General features: G+C 36.6%; 1 pseudogene; it reads right to left on the minus strand.

Moving 5' to 3' along the window:
* Positions 1–446: 446 nt before the first annotated feature.
* LOC113504881 lies at positions 447–21598 on the minus strand (annotated as a pseudogene).
* Positions 21599–22288: the final 690 nt, after the last annotated feature.

The raw sequence follows: 22288 nt of genomic DNA on the forward strand, positions 1-22288 counted from the left end.
CTTATATATATTAAGAGCTAAGGACTAAGGGTATCGTGACGTACACTATGAGGAAACCATTACTAATTACTCATCAATATTTGCCAACGCCGTTTTCCGTTGCGTGTGGTAAATTTCGTTATATTCGTTAAAAAGTAACGACAGACATTTAAGGAAAATGAATAGGTTTAGTGAAGGACCTTTGCGTATGTTTTTCTTCTCGTAAGAGTCATCTTCATGATGATCTAGTCAAATATACCGGTTGTCAGTGGCACGTTGTCAGAAATTGCAAAAGATAGAGACGTTTGGAAGATAAAGGGAAGGAAAACTAAAACAGGCAATATGCATCAAAATTGAGGTGCCAAATATCCGGTAGGCTAAGTTCGTCGAAACAAGATAAAGTTTTGCCGGATAGTAAGTGGTGTTAAACAGAGGAAACAATAGACTAGGAATAGAAAAAAACAAGTTTTGTAAATAAATTTTCTTTTCTTAAACATTTTTAATCCAATTGTTTTTAATACCAACATTAGTAAGGAGTTTAAGATCTCGAGATACAAAGAGCGCAGTTACAAAAATTTTCTTTAAATATTTACATCGTATTAGAGGAATTCCGACAAACAGCTTTTCTTCCATTTCTTTTCTAGAATTGGAATAAGCCTTAACGAAGTAAGTTAGTAACCTTTGTCCTAAATAAAATGACTCGTTTACGTTATAAATATAGACCTACTACTTTTGTTGAACTGTCTGTCATTTTGTTCACATACTCTTAACAATCACTATTCTTTGAGCGTCCTTTCACATTTGGCACTTTTTAATATTAGGTTAGTGTCTGTACGACAGACACAGTGCACTGAACCACCAGGTTTAAATCACTTGGAACAATTTGTTCACATTCGTTGTTCATCACTCGCTAACTACAGTTGTATTGGTGTCTGTATGTTTGTCCGCATAGTTCTCGTAAAGCCGGTTCCAGAACTCGACTCTCTTCGTCTCGGGGTCCGTCTTGACGGTGAAGTTGCCGTCGATGTCTAGGTAGCTCACGTGCTCCGTGTTGTTAACGCGCGGCCACATGAAGTCCACCACTGACTCGTAGTCCACAGGCGGCGTCGGGTTCCTAAAACAAATTGATGCAAACGAAGCACAATACGGTGATCAAAACAAAAAACCAAATAGAAATACAAATAATACCAAGATTTAGTTTTATTCTTCTAAATAAAATGTACTGTGTAAACCTCAAAAGGCATTGCAAGCATCGTGAGTTCATGACGAAAGTTACGACAAATTGCCAAATATCTATTTCACGAAGCACTCATGCATATATGTATGTATGATTGTTAATCATTTATGACTGTTATCATACATTTAAAGTGAATGAATTGCTGTCTTATTGATTGTTGATAGCTTATGTTCAATTCATTTCCAAAATAAATAAATGTGGTCATTAGGTGTATCTGAATCAATAAAATCTATATGTACTTATATGCTATTTGATAGACAAGGAAAGAGAGTTTTGTGTTTGGCCTTACCCTGTTTTAGCAAAATTCGTCCACATTTGTACCATTCGCCGCGAAACTGCTAGTTCAGGTGAATCATCGTCTAATCTGTAGTTGAGTCTGGAGAAGTAGAACAGGTATCCCATCTCGTCACCGTGGCAGGCGCCGGGATGCGTGATGCCCAGCATGCGCTTGAACAGCCCTAGGGCTCCGTCAAACGCGAACCGGTACAGGTACGTCGGGCTGGTGCGGTTGCTCTCGACCTGCTGACGTACTGTCTCCAGGACTGGTCGTAGGAACATTACATCTGTAAATAACTAAAGAAAAACCATGTTATTACAAAGACATAAATGTCAGAATCTACATATTTATTAAAAACATATTTAAAAAAAAGTATAGATATAGAATAAAACTGAAGAGTTTGTTTGTTTGAACGCGCTAATCTCAGGAACTACTGGTTCAAACTGAAAAATTCTTTTTGTGTTCAATAGCCCATTCATCGAGGAAGGTTTAGGCTATATAATATCACGTTACAACTAATAGGAGCGAAGATGTAATGGAAAATTTGGCAAAAAATTGGAAAAATATTCACCTACGAGGGCTTCCGTTCAAAAATTCCTAACTTATATCTTCTAACCACGCGGACGAAGTCGGGGGCAACAGCTAGTAAAATTATAAAATCAATTTGTGGGCGATTCATTTACCTACATTAATTTTGACAATTTATTTTGCAACAAGATAAAATTAATTTATTTAGATTATTGCCATATCTACGGTTTAGAAAAAAGGAAAAATAAAACAATTTACAAAAATATGCAAAAGTCGGAACATACATATTTAAATAGTGCCGATATGCATATCGTGTTGAGAGTCATTCATTTACATTAATTTTGACTATATATTCTGCGGCAAGATAAAATAAATATTATATATCTACGGTTGACAGATGCATTTCCAAAACTACTAGCTAAAAATGGCGGTCATTCGAATATGTAAATTGTATTAGTTAATCTTACATCGATGAGATTGTTAACATTCCTGGTGTCGACGGGTCTCTGTTGGAAGTAGAATGTCCTGATGGCATCTGATATTGTGTCGGTGAGGGTGTCGTTGCCGAGCAATTCTGGTGGCACCACGCGACGGAACTCGCTCTCCAACTCACTGAGCAGCTTAGGATAGCGTTGTAGACCTGGAAAAATAACAAATGGAAAATGAATAAAACAAATTGACAATGAAAATGAATATCTTCTTTTTTCTCTTTTTATATATAAAAATGAATAGCTGTTCGTTAGTCGCTAAAACTCGTGAACGGCTGAATCGATTTTGCTCATTTTAGTCTTGAAATATCCGTACTAGTCCAGGGAAGGTTTAACGTGAGAAAGTATGGAAAAGTAGCGGCAAAGACAAAAAAAACAAAAACTGTTAAATAACAACGAAATCGGGGACTACCGGGTGAAACCGCGGGTAACAGCTAGTCTGTTGTAAATATGTGCAGGGAAACATAGACTTTCCTCCGATTCCAAGGCCCAATAACATTAGGTAGAATAGGTAGAAACCTCTTTAGAAAACGGTTTTTTTTCGTTCGATATTCAGATTTGGTGCTTTGCTGTTTTGAAATGAAGGCCTTTCGATGTATTTGACATCTTCTGCCGGTGACTAACGCTATTGCCAATCAGATGTAAAATAAATTCCAGGGTCAATTTTGTTTTCCTAATATTAAGCCAAGGTTAATATTTCGTAGATGAAATGCCACTAACAGTTTTAAACACAGTTCGGCATGTCTGCTGATTCCATTCCTGAAACGTCCTTGGATTCTAATTCCTAATTAATATAAGGAACGAATTTCTGTAAGTGGTAGTGGTATAATCAACTAGCCGGACTTGATTCCGGAATTTTAGATCATTCTCGAACAAACTATAAACATGAATGACCAGGCCTCATCCGTGATCCGCCCGCTTGTTGAGTAACATATTACTACCTTACGTAACACCAGAAACTAGTTAACAAGTACATTAATACAATAACGGTAACTGTTCTTTTTTATTTGATAATGGATGTCCTAAACTTGTTCTCAGTAATAATTATGATCTACAGGAATATCCTATTTCAAATTTGAGTTTCCTTTAATGGAATCCCAATGCGGTTTAGTCTACGTGGGTAAGCATCCGCCGCTATGAGTAATAATTGATGAGAAACGTCTTCGTTTGGTGACATTTCACGAGATCGACTCATAATGTCGAATTTTCACATTTCCTTATGACGTTTAACTAGTTGAAAGAGACGTGGGCACGTAGCTACACTTACAAAAAGCACCAACTCTTCATCGTGGTAAAAGTAAGTCATTAAATTGCAGTATGAATAAGTTTAAACGTCATATCTGTTTGAGAGTATGTCATATTGTTTCGCAGGAGCTGTCAAGTGCATGTGGGAAAGTAGCACATTGCGAATATGATCGCATGTTATTTTATTATGTAAATACGGGTAACGAGCCAGTTGGGTGGCGGCGGTCAGCCGCTCGCGGCCGCTGTCTTTGAACACAGTTAGACCGTTATGTAATGTCGCAAATTACATAACAAACGCATGCTCTTTACGGTGTAACTAACGTTAAATGACTTTTGTCAATATTGTTTTGTTCTACTTTAATTTCGGTATGTTAACTAACGGTTAATCATGTTATAGTTTTTCTCTAGTTAAGCCATTGGTTACTGTCTAAGTGCTCAATATTGACTTTAAAACATTATAATGATACATATCGTTTTTATACTAGTAGTTCTTTGAAGTCATCAAAATAATGCTTGTTCGAAGCAGGCTGAAGTTATGTAACAAACCTGAATCACTTACAAATCGGTGATTTCATACTTCGCTAATTTTATACATTTTGTTTATTGCAGTGAACATGTTCTGCAAAGTTCTTTCTCTTGTTATCATCCAGGTGATTTTCAAATCAATATTCGTAAATTTTCTTGTGAAACCTTTCGTAATAATTTATAATTTTGAAATCAAAACGTCGCTAGTGATAGTGAAATCTGAGAAATGAAGGTTGCGAGATTAGCACTCGAATATGACACATCAGCGACATTGTGATTCCCACAACGCTATAGATAGAAATGAAAATCATTTCAGTATCACAAAATTAAGTTAAGGAATGTCCGTAATGAAAGAATTAATCTGTGATTGAAAGATATATTTGTGTGAACCTCAATCGTTAGCGTCAATTGAAATCGCTCGAATGTACCTATGTCTTTGGCACGTCAACATTAAATTGATGTTAACAATCGTAGAAATGTCAATTGCCTTAAGGTCGGAAGGTATTAGGTATAAAGGTGTACTGGTGTAGAGGTTGTTGAAACCACAAACTTTGTTTATATGTCAGATTTCAGAAAATGAGTACTTCTCCTTAAAGTATTGATCAATCAACGATAAGTTATGAATACAAGCATCCGAAACGACATTAAGTAATAGGGAATTCTGAACAAATATTGTTTTTCCTCCAAGGTAAATCGCTCTAATTTACATACGTCATAAGTTGTTAAATCGGTGCTATTATTTTGTCCACCGCATTAATAGCCCGATTGAATTAATAAGGTAAATCATAAAACGAACAGGTTTTATATATAAGATGTACAATGTATTTAGGTATTGTAGAAATGTGGTAGGTACTTATTACATAGCCATCAAATATGTTCAAGACTTGTATAATTTGCAATGAGCTTCGTCTAGGGCAACTAGTTCCGTTCACTTGGCTTGCAAAATGCAAGTGAACGGAACTACACTAATTCGTATCTACTTAATATCAATTAAGTGAAGGTAGCCGACCGCAATTAAAATTGGATATTTCTTAAAGCTCCCGATTTAGATGTGTCCTGCATTCCTTAGTTACCAAAGGACTTTAATTAGAAAGGATTCTTGCCCAATACTTGGTGATCTGTATAGAAATGTTGCCTTAACTGCAATTTTAAGCTGCTCAGGCTTGGGCAGGACTCGTTTTGAACGAAATTATTTCGGATTTAAGTCAGTTTATATATGATGTAAATTTAACGCGCCTTAAACTGTAACTAACTTACGTCTGAACAATATAATGCCCTCCTGTGCGTTGTACCCAGTAAGGAAGGGCACGTCAGCTCCGGGCAGCGTCTCTGCGGGGGGCCGCGTGAGGAAGGCGTCAGGCCCGTCCGCCTCCAGCGCCGGCAGGAACGGAAGCGCTACAGTGCTCTGCAGGTCAGCTGACTTGCCTGGAGAGCTGGACAGCCGAGCTCCAGCCTTCACTAGTAGCTCGCTCGGAGTCGCACGGAGATAACCTACCATATTTTAGTAAATACGTAGGTAAAACGAAGCTGCGAGTTTTTAAAGCAAGACTCTTCTGCACAAAATGTAATACTTCAATTTGCTCTAAGTTACAAATTGTTTTAATTCCTTGTTAGTTAATTAAGTTAACCTAAAAAATAATCGAAAGATATTTTTCAGGATAGTTCTGAAACTTTAAGATTAAATAAATGGAATAAGATGGAAGTAAATCTTCAAAGTTTTTAAATATCATAAGTAATATCGCGATCCTTAAAAATATAATGGAAACGTAAAAAATAGGTACAGGTTTCTCAGATTGCTTATTGCTGTGTTTTCGCAGATTGCTGATATTTACTTTGAGCAATACTCTATAATACCTACCCAATAATAATCTTACCTAGTAATTCCGCAGTGCTGTTGGTATCGATCCCGAGTTCCCTGCCGAGCTCGAAGGCTCGTGCGCGCGGCTCCTGTGCCAGCGCCCACGGTGCAACGGCGACACCATCTGAGCTATTGCAGCGTGGAACAAACCCTACGGAAGTGTATAACTATTTGATTTGTATCTGAAGGTATTCCTTAAATCAAGTAATGTAGGCAAACAGTCAAGAATTTATTAGAGGGCCCGGACATGGAAATTCCTTAAGATTTCACATTAAAATCCGTATAGTAGTCGCTATCAAGATTGTAGTGTGTTGTCCTTGTATTTGCAGGGTTTCTCAATTTTATCAGCTAAATAATTGTTCTGTGTAGCAACCAAACCTTGTTTATTATTGTGTCACAGTGGGTTTCCCTTTGTATGTTTCAATTCGGCGCTTCCTGTCGCTGTTACTGTAATTTGTGTTGTGGTTTTTAGGCCGAAGATAACATATGGCTCAAGGCCACTTAATATAGCCATAGTAACAATTACCTACCTATATACTACTCACTGTTTACCTCATAATAGCAGTCTGATAGAAAATAAATAAGTCCTACCCCAAGAAGTAATAATGGAGAACGAGTGGACAATTATTAATTGGAACTTTATTTTTATAATTTCACCTTGATAACAAATGTTATAGAGCGATTTCTAGCTTATGGCTACCTGTAATATTTGGAATGGTGCATAGAAAAATAATTACTCTACCCAGCTTATCTAAAACTCTAAATTCCTGTTTGGTTTAGAAAATATCGAAATTCATGTATGCTTATTAGTTTGTCTATTGTTTTACCGGTTTTCATATTGTTTCCTCGTCTAAAATATGTTTTGCTGTCGGGTTTACTTACTTCAAACGCTCATCCGCGTCTTCGGTGCAAAACATACTCGCGTGTGTACTAACAGGATAAACAATAACATTGTTCTAATTCGCTAGGAATAAGGTCACTGTGTTTGTCTCATGGTTTTAGGTACCTACTTTATGTTTCACTTCATAAAAAAATGGCCACAATAACAGAATATATATGTGCCAATTGTCCAAACAACTATTTTTACATTTTTCTACGTAGTAAAATGATCTTAATTGAATTAAATCCGTCTTCAAGTCAGTCATTACGACCTGCATTCTTATACGATACTTTGCGTAATCATTTTAATCTGCTTACATAACGACACGTACCTTGATTCTATACCTCAACACCACCATTTGTACTCTGTAGTTATTATATAGTCAACGTCTAGATAATTATGTATAGAGACTGGTGAATATTGATTTCTTAACGACCGCCATGAGTTTAGAAAACTGCTGTATGGGTACATTGCTACATTCTTATGGCAATATCGCAAGAGTGCAATGATTGATTCATGCTAAGAAACGAGTCAATGATTGTTATGAAAGTTATGTAGGGTACGTATATTTTTATCTTTTACTTTTAGTAGATTTATACTGGTATGGAGGTAATACTCAAATAGTCACATAACTTAATCGATTCCGTTTAAACAGAAGAAAATATGTCGTTACTTTCCCAATTATAGGTCACCTTGCTACCATTAGAGGAGATTTCGAACTGGTGGCTTGGTGGCTGGATCCTACAGTAGTGAATCATGATATAACGTACGAAAAGTAAACGTACCTGCGAGGCTGGTGAGAGCATGTGCAGATGCACGGAGGCGGCGCCGGCGGACTCCCCGAAGATGGTGACGCGACCGGGGTCGCCGCCGAACGCCTCGATATTGTCCCGCACCCACTTCAACGCCATCACTTGATCCTACACACAACACCAGGCATCAGCTATCGTGTTACTTAACAGACGCAACCGTCTGACGATTTCGCAAGTCAATTAGCAAACCATCAAAAACCACTTTAATTTCTAAATAACCCTGCCGGCTGCCAATCAATCATTCGATTTCTAAGTATTTATGGGTCAAAAACCAAATCTTATATAATAAAACAACCGAGAGTTCATCATTTGTGACAATATTATAAAATTGTGCCACAAAACAGCGGTTTGTCGGTAATTAAACTAATTCGGATTTCTCGTAATTCAAAAATTCATTGCGTTAAAGTACATTGCGAACTTGACCGGGATGTTTAAACCATGACCAAGGAGTGACGAAACGTGGCAAATATCCACGTTATAACACAGTTATATACAGGCGTATGTGATTACAAGTTCCACCAAAATATAAGGCATGTAAATATATGTATCGATACACTAGCTGTATACATGTTTGTAAACCAAGTGAAACTTGCGCAAAAATAACTGAACCAACTTTAAAGGCGTTGTGAAAAATTACCTTCATAACAGTAGTACTTCGATCCTATATTTTATGTTACTTAATAAATTGTATAGCCAAATTTTCTCCTTAATCAGAAACGTACCTTAAGTCCCATGTTTCCTGAAACTTCTTCGTTTTCAAGGCTCAGGAAGCCCAGAGCCCCGAGGCGGTAGTTGAGGGTCACCAGCACCACTCCCGCGCCGACGAGGTGGTCGGGTCCGTACAAGAACGCATTTCCCGATCCCATGGCGAACGCTCCTCCATGGATCCATACCATAACCGCCAGTTTTGGGTTGTATCTGACAAAAAAGGCTCGAAATAGAAACTCATTTCCCTTATAAGGGAACTTTGTTATTTAATAATAGCTCTTGACCATAAGCTAAAAGGGTTTCAAGTGAAATCTTACAACCTGTGTGGCAGAAAACAGATTCTAAATGGGTTTTACTAATGATAGTTTCGAAAGAGGTTATTTAATAAGCTAAAAAGATGCCACTTAGTAATGATATAATTTATCGTTATTAATTAGGCGAGATATAGATATATGCATGATACTTTACTTACCCAGACATTTTGTCTGGTAACGCTGGCGTGTACACGTTTAGGAAGAGACAGTCCTCGTCGCCCTTATAAGTATCGAACAACATGAATCGATGTGGGCAGACGGCGCCCTCTTCCAGCGCGTCCCGTACTCCGGTCCAGGGTTCCAGTGGCGCGGGTGGCCTGAAGCGAAGAGACCCGCGAGGTGGCTGCGCGTACCTGTGAAAAAGAATATTTAAATATGCGTGTAACTTTAGACCTTTTGGGATGGTACAAACAGAAAAGACGTAGGACGAGGACGCGTCGTAGACGGGCTTTCCCTAGGGCTCTCCTTACAGAAGCGGCGCGGCACATAATGAATAGAAAAGACAGGGCGAGGACAATTGTGGCGCTTAATTCGGACACTTAAGTGTTTGTTAATTCGGTTTTGTTGGTACAATTGGTAATCATAATATGCAATTCAAGTCATCAAAATGTCTCGCTTTACAAGACAACCTATAATTATTAATTGAATTCATTGCTCGACTTACCGGCCAAACATTATGTAATCGTTTAAAATGCGATAAAAAAAATAAGTAGCGTATTATAATTATCATTACCTAATACCCTTGAAGCTGTAGTATGGAATTTGTGATGTGGTTCTGGTGACGAGCTTTCGTCCTCGGAGCACTCCGAGTTGTGTGAAGACCAGCGGGCCTCCGCCGACCCTCATGCGGTCGACCAGCGCGTGCACGAGCCGCGCCGCGCGCGCCGGCACCGCCTGCAGCCGCCGCAGCGCGTGCTTCAGCCCCACCGACTCACTCACTGTACTGGATAGCCGACGCCATGCTCCTGTCACCTGGTGATAATTAAGCAGTTTTGAGAATGGACCCCCAAACCCAAAACATATAATGAATCAACCAGAGAAATAATAATAATAAAAGCTTTCTTTTTTATTATTTCACTTCACCATAAAGTGACTCTTTTAATAAAAGCTTCGGGTATTTTCCCAAATTTTCTTACTAGGGCAAAATGTAATTATTACCCGATTCAACAAAAAGTTATGTAGCAGTTCCATAAAAGTCAATTCATTTGTATTACTAGCGAATTAAAACACCCTTACTTGCATCTGCAGTTAAAACTTAACAGATCTCTACATTTTTCAATAACAAAAATGATTATACTTAACAATAATTATCACCCGTTCGCGTGCGTTTAAGTACCGTGGTTGTCTTATTAAACCAATTTCAGTTAAAGTGTGACCATTGACACCTGCCGTGAGACCACACGCAAACACGCGACATTCAGCAACTTCCAAACTTATAAATACTGCTATATTATAATAACATGTATTACAATGAGTCTCCATAAGTATGCATACTCCTTGCATGTTACCGAAGAAGTAATAACAATTATGACAACTTCACGTATTGATTTTGTTTTTTTGACATTATATGGCAGACATATTTTTTTAATAATTACTACTTGCCATGGCACCAGTTACAGAAAGGCCAGTAATTTCATCAGTGTAAATCTTGAGTAACTTTAAGGTTTGTAAAACAACTACGTACCTACTACGTCTGATAGTAAAAGTTTATATAGCCAAATGCCATCTCCACATCCGTTTACCGCCAAAAAATAATACACAAATATATGGAAATTAAGCTTTCTTCCATAAGTCACGTGGTTTTTCCAGTTATCTCCGTACATTTCAGCTCTTTTTTGAAGAAGGTAAAGAGTAGAGACGCCTTTTCCTAGTTACGTTAACAACTAAATTCCTACCAAATACTATAATATCGTATCTGATCTAAATATAACAAAGAAGGAATATTACAGTTTTACTAGGCACGGTAGAAGGTCATGGCGTATCCTCTCGGCCGGCCGTCAGCCGCGTCCGGTGGCTTTATGAAACGCTGCGCTCTCCCGCGACTGCGCACCGCATTGCGAGTCTTGCGATAATCTCACCTTGTTCCGGTATGTTATACACATTGCCGACGTAATGAGATAATTACCACCTAGACTATTTTTAATCGTTTCATCACCAGCCTATTGCTAGTTTGAAGCGTCTCCCAATTATGCCGCAGAGTCTGGTTGATAGAGTGTACGTCCAGTCGTGTTAAATCATTCAACACATCACGGATAAAACAGTATCATTTGAACAATAACGACTGTCGATATTTACTAATTGTCAAGGCAAGGAAGGCTTAGCTTTTTTTTCAAGTTGAGTAGTGTTGTGGTCAAATTGTATTGATCAATTGGCCTCGTCCAAAGTTTGACACATACTTATATTAACATGGCAAAGTATTTAAATTCTCAGGTGTCGTCACTTCTTAGTTATAATTGCTAAGGCAATTTGCTGTCAATATTTTTTTCTTCTTTTTTGACAATAGTTATTAAAATTATTACATGCATACCTCCTCGTCATGCGAATGTTGTAATGTACCATGGGTCCAACAAAATGCGAAAGTAAAGCCTTGTCATTAATAACTGCTTCATTGAACATCTTATGTTTCAATTTAATTACATAACAAGGCATAACAATATAAATTTTATTAACGTACTTAGACATTACTTTAAAATTTTATTGTTTTTTTTTTTCTGGTTTAACGTATGGCTTACATAAATACGAACACAACGCACCATTTATGTAACACACAAGTTTAAAATACACAGAGAAATTACATAAAAATTGATATTTTTTATTCAGATTGACAACTTGATCGAGCCTTAAAACAAGTTTTTGTTAATAATTGTTTATGTTAATTACATAATAAAGATGTGATAGGTACGTTGTAAAGTATGGCTTTTTACGAGGCTCATCTTATTTCCATATGAATGCCGTACATATTGTCTGGGTTGTTATTAAGGCTTACTTTAAAAAGTAAACGAAGGTTAATTGTATTTATTGCGCCCTTGATTTTAATGGCAGGGGCTTCTGTCCGGCTTCTATAATGCAGTTATGTATCATAGCATCGTTGCAGTATGTAAGTAATTATAATAAATAGCAAATCGAAATGGAAAAAATGTATCTGAAAAATACTGATAGTTGAATGCGTTTTTTTTAGGTTACCATACATGGGCAAATACTTCTTTATACTAATTTTTGCCTTATTAATTAGAACCAGATAACTAAATGAGCTTGACTCTTGCATCATGAACTGGGCTGCACGTGCCTTAGAAAGAAAAGGAAGATGAAGGAAAAGGCTGTCGGAAAATCATTATCTCCCTACACTCAATCAACCCACTGAAACACTGACTTGTTTTGTGGAAAATAGTTTTACGTGAATTCTTGTTATAAGAAATTATAAATAAACAATAATACTTAAAATGGGCATGATAAAAACAGTATTGAAAGCCTATTTATAACTTTAACTCTTGCATCTTCAAACTTTAATAAACTTTTTATAAAAGAGGTTTCGTTAAGGATTTCGCTCGTTACCAAGCCATGATGTACTGTCGTAAAGGCCACCCGTTTATTTACTACCTACAAGTTTAACTGCACCGCACCCTGACCGACTCATCCACGATTCTTTATTGGAACTTTATACGTCGCCCTCGGTCCTCTTAATCCTTGCAACAGTACTTACATAACACATTACGATTACAAGTGGTGCAACCTTTTTACTGTTGTTTCGTCGAAAACGGATGTTCAGTATCCATCTACTTCTATATATAAGTAGGTATAGAAATAGAAGTTCCAAATTCGTAAAGTCATTTTTCGGATTGCCCAATTTAGGGCAAAGAGCTTGTTCAGTATTAACTTAATATGTTCAATCCACGTTATTGCAAAAAATTCAAGCGGTTTAATTTAAATGCTAAGTTTGTTTTGTGAAACTGTAATTTGTATCAGCAATTTCTGGACTAAATTATATTTGAAACTGAGGATCAGGAAGTCATTATATGAAATGAAGAGACATAGCTGTCACATGGATCAATTGACCTAAAATATTTGCAATCACTTGCAAAGATGATATTATGGTATTACAGAAAAGTCGAGAAGAAATGCGGTTAGGCGGTTAATCTATTTTGGAATTATCCGATAAATTCAAAATTGCCACATCTGAAGCTGATGATTTCCGGGTGAAATAGTGTAATCTTATAGTAACGATAATAGCGAACGAATTATATTTAGAATACACCACAGTGTGTATGTATGATGGCGAATAGATAGTCTTGCTCAAAGTCTTATTAAAAAGAGGTGGTTGCTCCATGAAGGAAATTAAAGTTTTCATTCCAATTTCGTAATAAAACTTTTTTTTGTCCTCAAACCAATATGAACGTTAATATTTTTTCCCTTGAGTTGGGTAGTCACGTTTGCAAGCCACGTGAATAATGATGCAGTTATTGAACATTGACTACTAACGAAATTGCGAATACACAGGTATGTGCAACATATGTATAGGTACAGCTAGGCAGTAAGTATGTATGTGTGGTATTTACTTGATGACAGTTGTTTGAAATCGGGTCACTACTTCCTCTTACGATATTCAAATATAAATAGATATTAGGTACCGTTTTAGTGTTTCAAATAGGTACAGTCAGAATCAGAAGTCCATTAAATATTTCTGTAGTTATCAAAATATGGTAGCATGTTCATGGTAATAGTCAGAAGTCCATTTAAATTTATTCAACAGATTTTTAAGATTCTTCGGTTTCAAGGATCCGGTTTCAAGTTGTCACTAGCTCTGAGGTCCCGGGTTCAATCCCCGGTCGGGTCAATGTAAAAATTCACATTTCTACATTGTCTCGGGTCTGGGTGTTTGTGGTATCTTCGTTGTATCTGAATTCCATAACTCAAGTGTTTTAACAACTTACTTTGGGTTCAGAACAATGTATGCGATGTTGTCCGCATTTATTTATTTATAATAATTTAATATTGTGACTTAGCATAAAATTTCCTGAATACCAACATTTCACCTGTACCTAACCGTAACATACTCACCTCTCAACTACCGACGTGATATTGAAAGTACTACCTTAAATAGTTCTGTAATCTGTAGAATTATCCATCGCCTTATATTACTGCCTTTACGATCGGACTCTACCATGAAAGTGAATCTAATATTGTTCGCCGAAAGCTTGTTTTACTACCACTACTAGAACGGCATACAATAACTCGGACAGTTTACGACAGTAAAACATTTTCACGCTCGCCATTTTCAAGTTCCTATTGTGAAATATATCGTAAACGGACAACTAACGTCCAAGACGGAGATGGCACTGTTACACAATTCAAGTGCATAAAGTGGACCATACGAATGCGGCGCTACTCGTCGTTGCCCAACCATAGATGTCGCTGTTTAGGACATTCCCTGGATAACAGCAGTAATACCGTGTAATAACATGCTGTAAGTCAACGTGGATGGGTTAACAATGCCCGTTTTCTATTGCAGAGCAAGGTTGAACACGTATTGTGAAGATTCGTTTACACTCTTTCACAACCCCCATTCAGTTCGGTCGTGAGTCTGTCACCGTAAAGGTCGAATAAAACATCAGTGTTGCCAGTGTAAACGGAGCGAAGTTAATGGGTTTTCTTATTGTTTTACGAAATCTGATGGCCGACAATGGTAATTATATGGTATCGTAACAATTACGAAAAAATTTTACATAAAATAAGATTGGATGATGACAATTAAGGATTATTAACTTTATTTTCTTTGACAATATTACGTGGATATACAAATAATCTGTTAATATTCTTCGCGCATTCTCCTTGTACATAATACTCTCCTTCTAATGGGGTATTAGACCAAACGTATCGATTTCTTAATGTAATAAAGAGCTCATTGGCATTCTGTAACGCGCCGATATAATGTGCAATGCGTGTTTATTATACCTATTATTAGCTGATAGATCTATTCTAGTTCTCTACCAGGTACCTTGATTTACAAATTTCTTGCTTTTCGACACAAAACATTATTTCAGTTTTAGAATAGAATGACAGATAATTTCATTCATAACTATAAGAAAGTCTACAATAAAAATTCTATGGACTGAAATCTAATAAATATGTCTACCTATTTTTTGTAAATTTATGGGCCAATCACAACTTAAAGTATTTTTTGCGGGCAAGCAAGCAAAACATAGAGCGGCGTTTAGCCCCACAACTACAAAAATATTACTCAAAAATGTGATGAAAGGTAGAGTATCTATGTTCAAAAATCTGTACCGATACAAACCTTCATTGAGTTGAGGCTGGTAGCAGCATTGGCCACCACGTCGCCGAGCGTGGCGGGCGGCAGCGCGTCGCTGCGCACCACCAGCGCGCATGCGCACAGCAGCACAGCGCGCCACCACCGCACGCGCATCTTCGCACACAATACCCTTCACTTGACACGATAATCACCACCACAGATACAGTCTATACGTGTATTGTCTATCGACACATTCTTTCTCAACACAGTAAATTTAAACTGATACCTGTAACAAAATTATGAATAAGAAATTAAAGCTACGAAAACTAGGATTATAAGTGTCAAGTTTGTTAGCCACTCAAACTGAGAGCCATGCTGCTCATCCAGAGACTGATTAGATTATTCGAAACGAATTTATTACTGCTATAAATCCACGTCATTTAACTGTGAAGCCTATCAAACAATTAAGTTGTGTAATTGCTATTATTTTCTACTTCAATAGACTTAATTTAAAGATCACAGTTCAACAAAATTTGTAGAGCAACAGATTTCTTTACCACTCTTTTCATTATCATTAGCCCTTAATTTAAACGATCAGAAACGTACTGTGCGACATAAACCAAATAGTTTGTTCCAATCCCTTTAATTGCATTTCACACTTATGTAGTCCACAGTCCAATATAAATTCCATAAACCACACAATTAGCCACAGATTAGCCATATACAGATAGGATTATATTGTTAGGTACCAGTATTTATTGCCTTCCTCCACACATGCGTCATACATTACATGTATACATCTACTACCAACATACGTAACGCTTATTAACATAAAAATCTATTTTCGCGTCACGAATTCGCATGTCATATTTATTACGTTCCGGGTAAACAACGGTTACGTGTGCAGTACTAGATAACTAAAGTAGGAAGTCAAGTCTGCGACGTATGAAATCTGTGGTTCACGCTGTTCACAGCATGCTCTAGTACGAGTATCGACTTTAAAACAATCAGGTAAATGTAATATACGAGTCACTGCAAAGTACAAATAAAACGTAAGCATGCGTGAACAATCCCGTGACTCTTGCTTGAGCAAATGTAGAGTCCGACAGACCCCCACGCCGCGCCGTGCTCTCAGCTAGGGTTGAAGGTATTAGGTATTCTCCCAAGACAAAAAAAAAGGTCTTCTGAACTTAAGTGTAAAACCGCAAGATTAACCAACATTGTGGCAAATTACTGTAGAGCCGGCCTTACCAGTGTCGTTCGCGGCCGACCCGAGCGAGACGCTCTCGATATTATTCAACCCACACTTTCACTCGCTAATCTATACCTACACTACCTAAATCTGAGTCACGCCGCTCATGCGCCTCTCGAGTTCCCTTCGGTAACATAATAGGTAGCTACATAATACTGCAGCTCCAACAGAGTACGTGATTACATAAATAAAGCACTAACTGATGTGATTAATTACACAATTGAGTATTAAAATTATTGTTATAAATGTATTAATAGCATAAATTGACAGACTTGAGTCGTTACGACAATTTATGAGGTAGACTAAACTAAAGTATATTCATGGAGAGACGTTGATAACCTCTTTTGTTCGCTTTTTTCCATGTCAAATAAGTGACCGCAATACATGTCACTTGCATTATGTTGTTACGTATTGGAACACCTACTTATAATAGTTTAAATAAGTATCACACAATACAAGTTTTGGGTTGTCATGATTTGAGTGTGATTTACACCTCTGCAGGAGCAAACTTTCAAACGGTTATTTCATCAGATTATATAAGAATTTCTTGCGTCTCGCGTCTGTGCTAGTTTTGTTCATAATTTTCAGACAAACTTTACTGAATTTGTAACGAATTAGGACGTCGTCGTCAACTCTCCTAGATCAGATTTCGGACTTTTTTTCAACTATGAATGACTCAAAAATGTTTCGAACTCTTGTTTCACTTAATTCCTTTTCCTGTAGAGTAGAGAGATAATTTAACAAAATTTATTTAATTCTTCAAAGTTACGAATTAAAAAAAGAACTACCTATGTATTGATTTGTGAATTAATAGGTAGAAGATTTTAAAACTGTTACCTACTTTTCACAGTTACTCCGTTAATCAATTTAGAAGAAACTAAGAAAAACTCACATTACCTACCTAATGACTACTTTGTTTACCATAGAAAAGACATCAACGAGTTTCTTCATCACATACTTTTTGCTTTATCTTTTTGTTTTTGTTGTAAGTCTTATTATTATATCACTTATTTTGTACTCATCTTGGTTTATATGACAAAAATAGCTAAATAAAAAAAAATTGCCACCCATCAAATTTGTGACCATACAAATAGTTGCTTTACCTCGACCAATTTTAGAGAAATACAAAGAGATATCACCTCATCTGTGACAATTTCAACTGCCGAGCTATCACTGTTAATCACCTTAGCCTGGTGATAGACGGACGGGCGGACTCTGTGGGTACGGACCCTAAAAAACATTAAGCAAGGAATTTAAGATTTATGACCACTATTATTTTTCTAATAACACGTTATAAATAATTATAAACCATTGTCGATTGCAAGGGACAATTGGCATGTCTTAGAAAGTTCCTGAGTAGATCTAACCCCGGAACTATTGTGACGTAACTACTAAGTACAACGTTATTCCAGAACAGCTTACATCACGAGATAATACCGTCCTAAATATAGGAAGTAGCGCAAAACATTATAGGGCTATTATTTGGCTTACAGAACTAAGTACTGCGGTACTATTGAACCGGGTAATGAGCAGTAAGTGCTTGCAATAAAGTTTTTTTAAAACCCCTGAAGCAAAAAGAGGGATTTTATAATGTTTGGCGCGAATGCCTGTTGGTATCATAACTCTCGAACGGATTGAGCGATTTCAATTTACTTAGTTTTTTTTGTATTAAAGATGAATTATGTGCTTTTTCTTGGACATGTCCGATTAAATCGGTTTAGCCATTTATAAGTTGTAAGGGTGAAAGAGGGAAATAATAACCGAATGTCTGCGAATAAACTCGAGCGGGGACCCAAATGAAAGCGCACTGAAATAGAATATTGTTTTTAGCTTCAATTGATGAGAAAGTTGGTAGTATTTTAACTTGTGTACAGATCTAACAATTTATCTTTTGCATCGGTTCTGACTGGTTCATCGAGCAATGACTAAATTATTTTGCCTTTTTCACCTTTGCTAGGATTAGCTAAGTGACCTGCATCCAGAACTATAACAGTGACTACAATAAAAACTTGATCTTATTATTTGTTATAGCGGCAACAGGCATCGTTTGTAAAAAATCAACTACCACGGTTTATGAGATAAAGCTTGATGACAGACGAACGGGCGAACTGACAGACAGCGGACCCTTAGTAATAAGGATCCATTGTTACCCTTTGGGGGCGGAACCCCAAACATGTTATTTGTGTGTCCTCGCTTCAAGGATTTTCATCCATTAGAAGGTTTATTCATGTTTATTATCTGTTCTAGAAACACTTCCAAGATGTTATGATGACATTGTTTGTTTTAAACTTCAAAACATTAACATTTGACAACTGCTCAATGCCTATGACGTTATTTCTGACTCAAAGCTCTTATCTAAAAAAACCCAAAAATACTTTAAACACTACACAAATCAAGGCATCTATGAATAAATGAAATGTTTTATGCAAACACAAGTAAATGCAAATAGTAAATCAAAGGTTATTAAGGTAAGATTAAACTTTGAAGGCCCGGATAGTCGGGTGGTATGGCTCACCACACTGCGCGATGTGTCGTAGGTTCGATCCGAAAAAATCGAACAGCATTTGTGTTGTCCACGAATGCTCGTTCTGAGTCTAGGTGTCTTGAATGTTTAAGCATAGCAATTTAAAAAGTGACTGGACTTCACCAAATTTTTTACAGAGACTATTTTTTTATTTAGTTGTAAATAATAAAAACTCATAATACCTACTTAGGTAAGCCTAATATGTTAGTGTGCAACAGTATAATATGTGCAATTTTCACTGCAACAACAGAATAGAATTTAAGTACATATCACGTGCTCAATTATTGATGACCTTTTGGTCTCGGGTACCGCTTAATGAGGTATAATTATTGCCTAAATAGCTCTATTATAAGGAGGTATTTGATTCACAGTTGGTCAAAGATAAAATATACGTCTATTCGGTGCTGTAGAAGCATCTTATACATAAGTAAGTTAATAGCAAAAAGTATTTACGTATAAAGTGTGTATCGTATTGAAGACCTCTAGATAATTAATTTTAGGCCTTAAAAATGGCATAATATGAAGTGGACACTTTATTTTATTATGAATATTTCAATATCAATTGACCTTTAATTGTAAAATATCTTACATCTCGCCAGTCGAGGACCCGACCTTAAGAATATATTCACTCATATGTGAACGTGCGTGGAAGTATGCTGGGCACATAACTAGTGGCATTATACGTTTATTTTTAATTTCTTGTCCCTACTTTTGAGAAAGTTTTCAATAATTTTATTAAAAAACGGAAATCGAATCGGAATCTTTAATATTTTTTAACGTTTTTTTTCTGATGTTCATGTATGGCGACATAAGAAGTTTTGCTCAATTCAATAATAATTAATTAATATTATTATATTTTCAATAGGTAGGTATATAACTTAATAGCCCATTAAATGTTTCATGGTTTACATCAAATATTTTGGGTGGGACATCTTTTGTAGACCTAGGGGAGTCATCGTATCATATCGGCAAGGCACATTTTACCTTTAGCTGCGATATAGCACATATAACAGAAAAACCGTAAGCGAAAGCTACTTAGCTGGTGACAAGCTATAATCTGAACATTTCCTTGAAAAAAGCAATAATTTTACAATAATAATTGATCTGTGCGCTTTGTAGAATTAATACCTATACCGGTGCAACTATTGGCAATCTAAGCTTCCAAGAAAGTCTAGTGTAGTGATCATAACTCGACTTTCCCGGAAAACCCGAGTTACGTCAGTGACGTAAGCCTTGGATATAAACAGATTTGATACAACTTTAATTAAGCTACATCTATGTACCTTAAGTGTGGTGTGAATATCAATGATATCTATGAAATTTCTAATGATGATCTTATGAACAGATATACCTTATAACATAACACCTATGTGCGCAAACCAGTACAAATAGTTTAAAAGTAAGAAGTAATATGAAAATATTATATTCTTAATTCTTTGTTTGTTTACGTTATTAGTAGTATTTTTAAATCTGTGTTCATTAGATACTACCTTATCGCCCGCGGCTTCGCCCGCGTCGAGGTTGGTTATATCGCCTTTCCAACAAAACTCTTCAAAAGTCCGGGATAAAAACTATCCTATGTTCTTTCTCAAGGTCAACTGTATCTCTGTACCAAATTTCATTAAAATCAGTTCAGTAGTATAGACGTGAAAGCGTAACAGACAGACAGACAGACAGACAGACAGACAGACAGAGTTACTTTCGCATTTATAATATTAGTAGGGATTCTGTTACTAATGTTGATGGCAAAATTTTATAAAAGTTTCTAGTTTAATAAAGGTATGACCACCGTTTACATATTAATTACATTTATGATATTAAAAATATTTGTATTTTTTTTTATTCCACTCTATTAGTTTATTACCGATCGTGAGTTCCTTATAATAAAATGTAATCAAACGTGCAGTAAAATTAAAACTACGACATGACAGCAAAACAAAAGTTTAGCCTCTGAGTTGAACTTAAAAATACCAAATGCATTGTTAACATTACCTAAATATATGTTAATTTATAATTGCTGTAATTTCGTGGTAGATATCGGCGGCACAGACACAACACTTTCAGTTTCAAGTAACTATTAAAGGCTTGTAGTTGGGTATTTATTACAAAATTCGTTTTTATGAAACAGTGGGTTAGCGTTGTTGATATTTCGTTTTTCGTGAGCGGAGAGTGCACGCGCGCGAGTCACAGGTACGTTCACTTGACTAGGGGCCGGCGGCGACGTCGCCATCGTAACAGGCCTGAGAACTGTTACCCAACATCTGCCACCACCACCGCCGACATATCTGGGGATCTACTGTTTACACTGTACAATTTCGGTGTTCAGGATTATCGGTTACGTACGTAGTGATGCTTAGTTTCTCGGGTGTACTTTTGCCTTGGCGTGAGTTATGTGCATCCCTACAAGCTAGAAAGAGACATTCGGTGTTCTGTAAATAATTCAGCGCCCATATGAAACGTATGACATACCTACATAAAAATAATAAATAAATGTGAAACTATCCCAATTGCAATTATTTGTTTGAGGTTCGTGGCTAGGTACTTGACACTGAGCTATACTTATGCGATGTGTTCCGACCTACTGGAGTAAGAAGTATCATGTTGCCCTCTGCACTAATTAACTGTGCTATGCGCGCTGTATTGTCTCTTAGTCATAATCGAGCAGTAAGGGTTCCCCACCTGTTGGTTGGAAAAAAAAAACTGAACTATTTCACTGTTAGTTTAAGATCTACAATCTTCATAGTTTTGCCAATAGAAAATTACTTTCCTAATTAAGAATCTTTACATTATATCTTTTTAAGGGTGTAGCACCAAAAATAGTTTTTTATCTGCTCCTATACTTTTTACTTAAAACAACTTCTTGCCAAATTCCCGTACACATTTGAGTGCCGAACTTAAAGGATAAAAACGGAATCCTATTACTCATGCTTCACTGTTTTCAGACTGTCTCTCACGAACCTTGATAGCTAAACGCCTAGACAGCTGTAATTTCAAACAAAACAAATACTAGTAATGAACACCGAGCTTATAGTATTGTCATACATTTTCTGGTGGGTGATAATCTATATATACTAATATACAAAGCTGAAGTGTTTGTTTGTTTGAACGCACTAATCTCTGGAACTGCTGGTTCAAATTGAAAAAATCTTTCTCATTGAGGAAGGTTTTAGGCTATACACTATCACGCTGCGACTACTAGGAGCGAAGAGTAGAAAAAGCAGAGAAAATTATTCATCTTCGAGGTCTTCTGTTCAAAAAATCCTTACTTATATCTTCTAACCATTCGGGCGAAGTCGCGGGCAACAGCTAGTTAATATAATAAAATTTTGACACACTATAAGGAACCCTCAGGGTCGCGAGGCGGATTCGCATTTGACCGGTTTTTAAATGTAGGTACACACTTCTTATGCATGA

This window comes from Trichoplusia ni, chromosome 23 (assembly GCF_003590095.1).
Source record: "Trichoplusia ni isolate ovarian cell line Hi5 chromosome 23, tn1, whole genome shotgun sequence".
Taxonomy (NCBI): domain Eukaryota; kingdom Metazoa; phylum Arthropoda; class Insecta; order Lepidoptera; family Noctuidae; genus Trichoplusia; species Trichoplusia ni.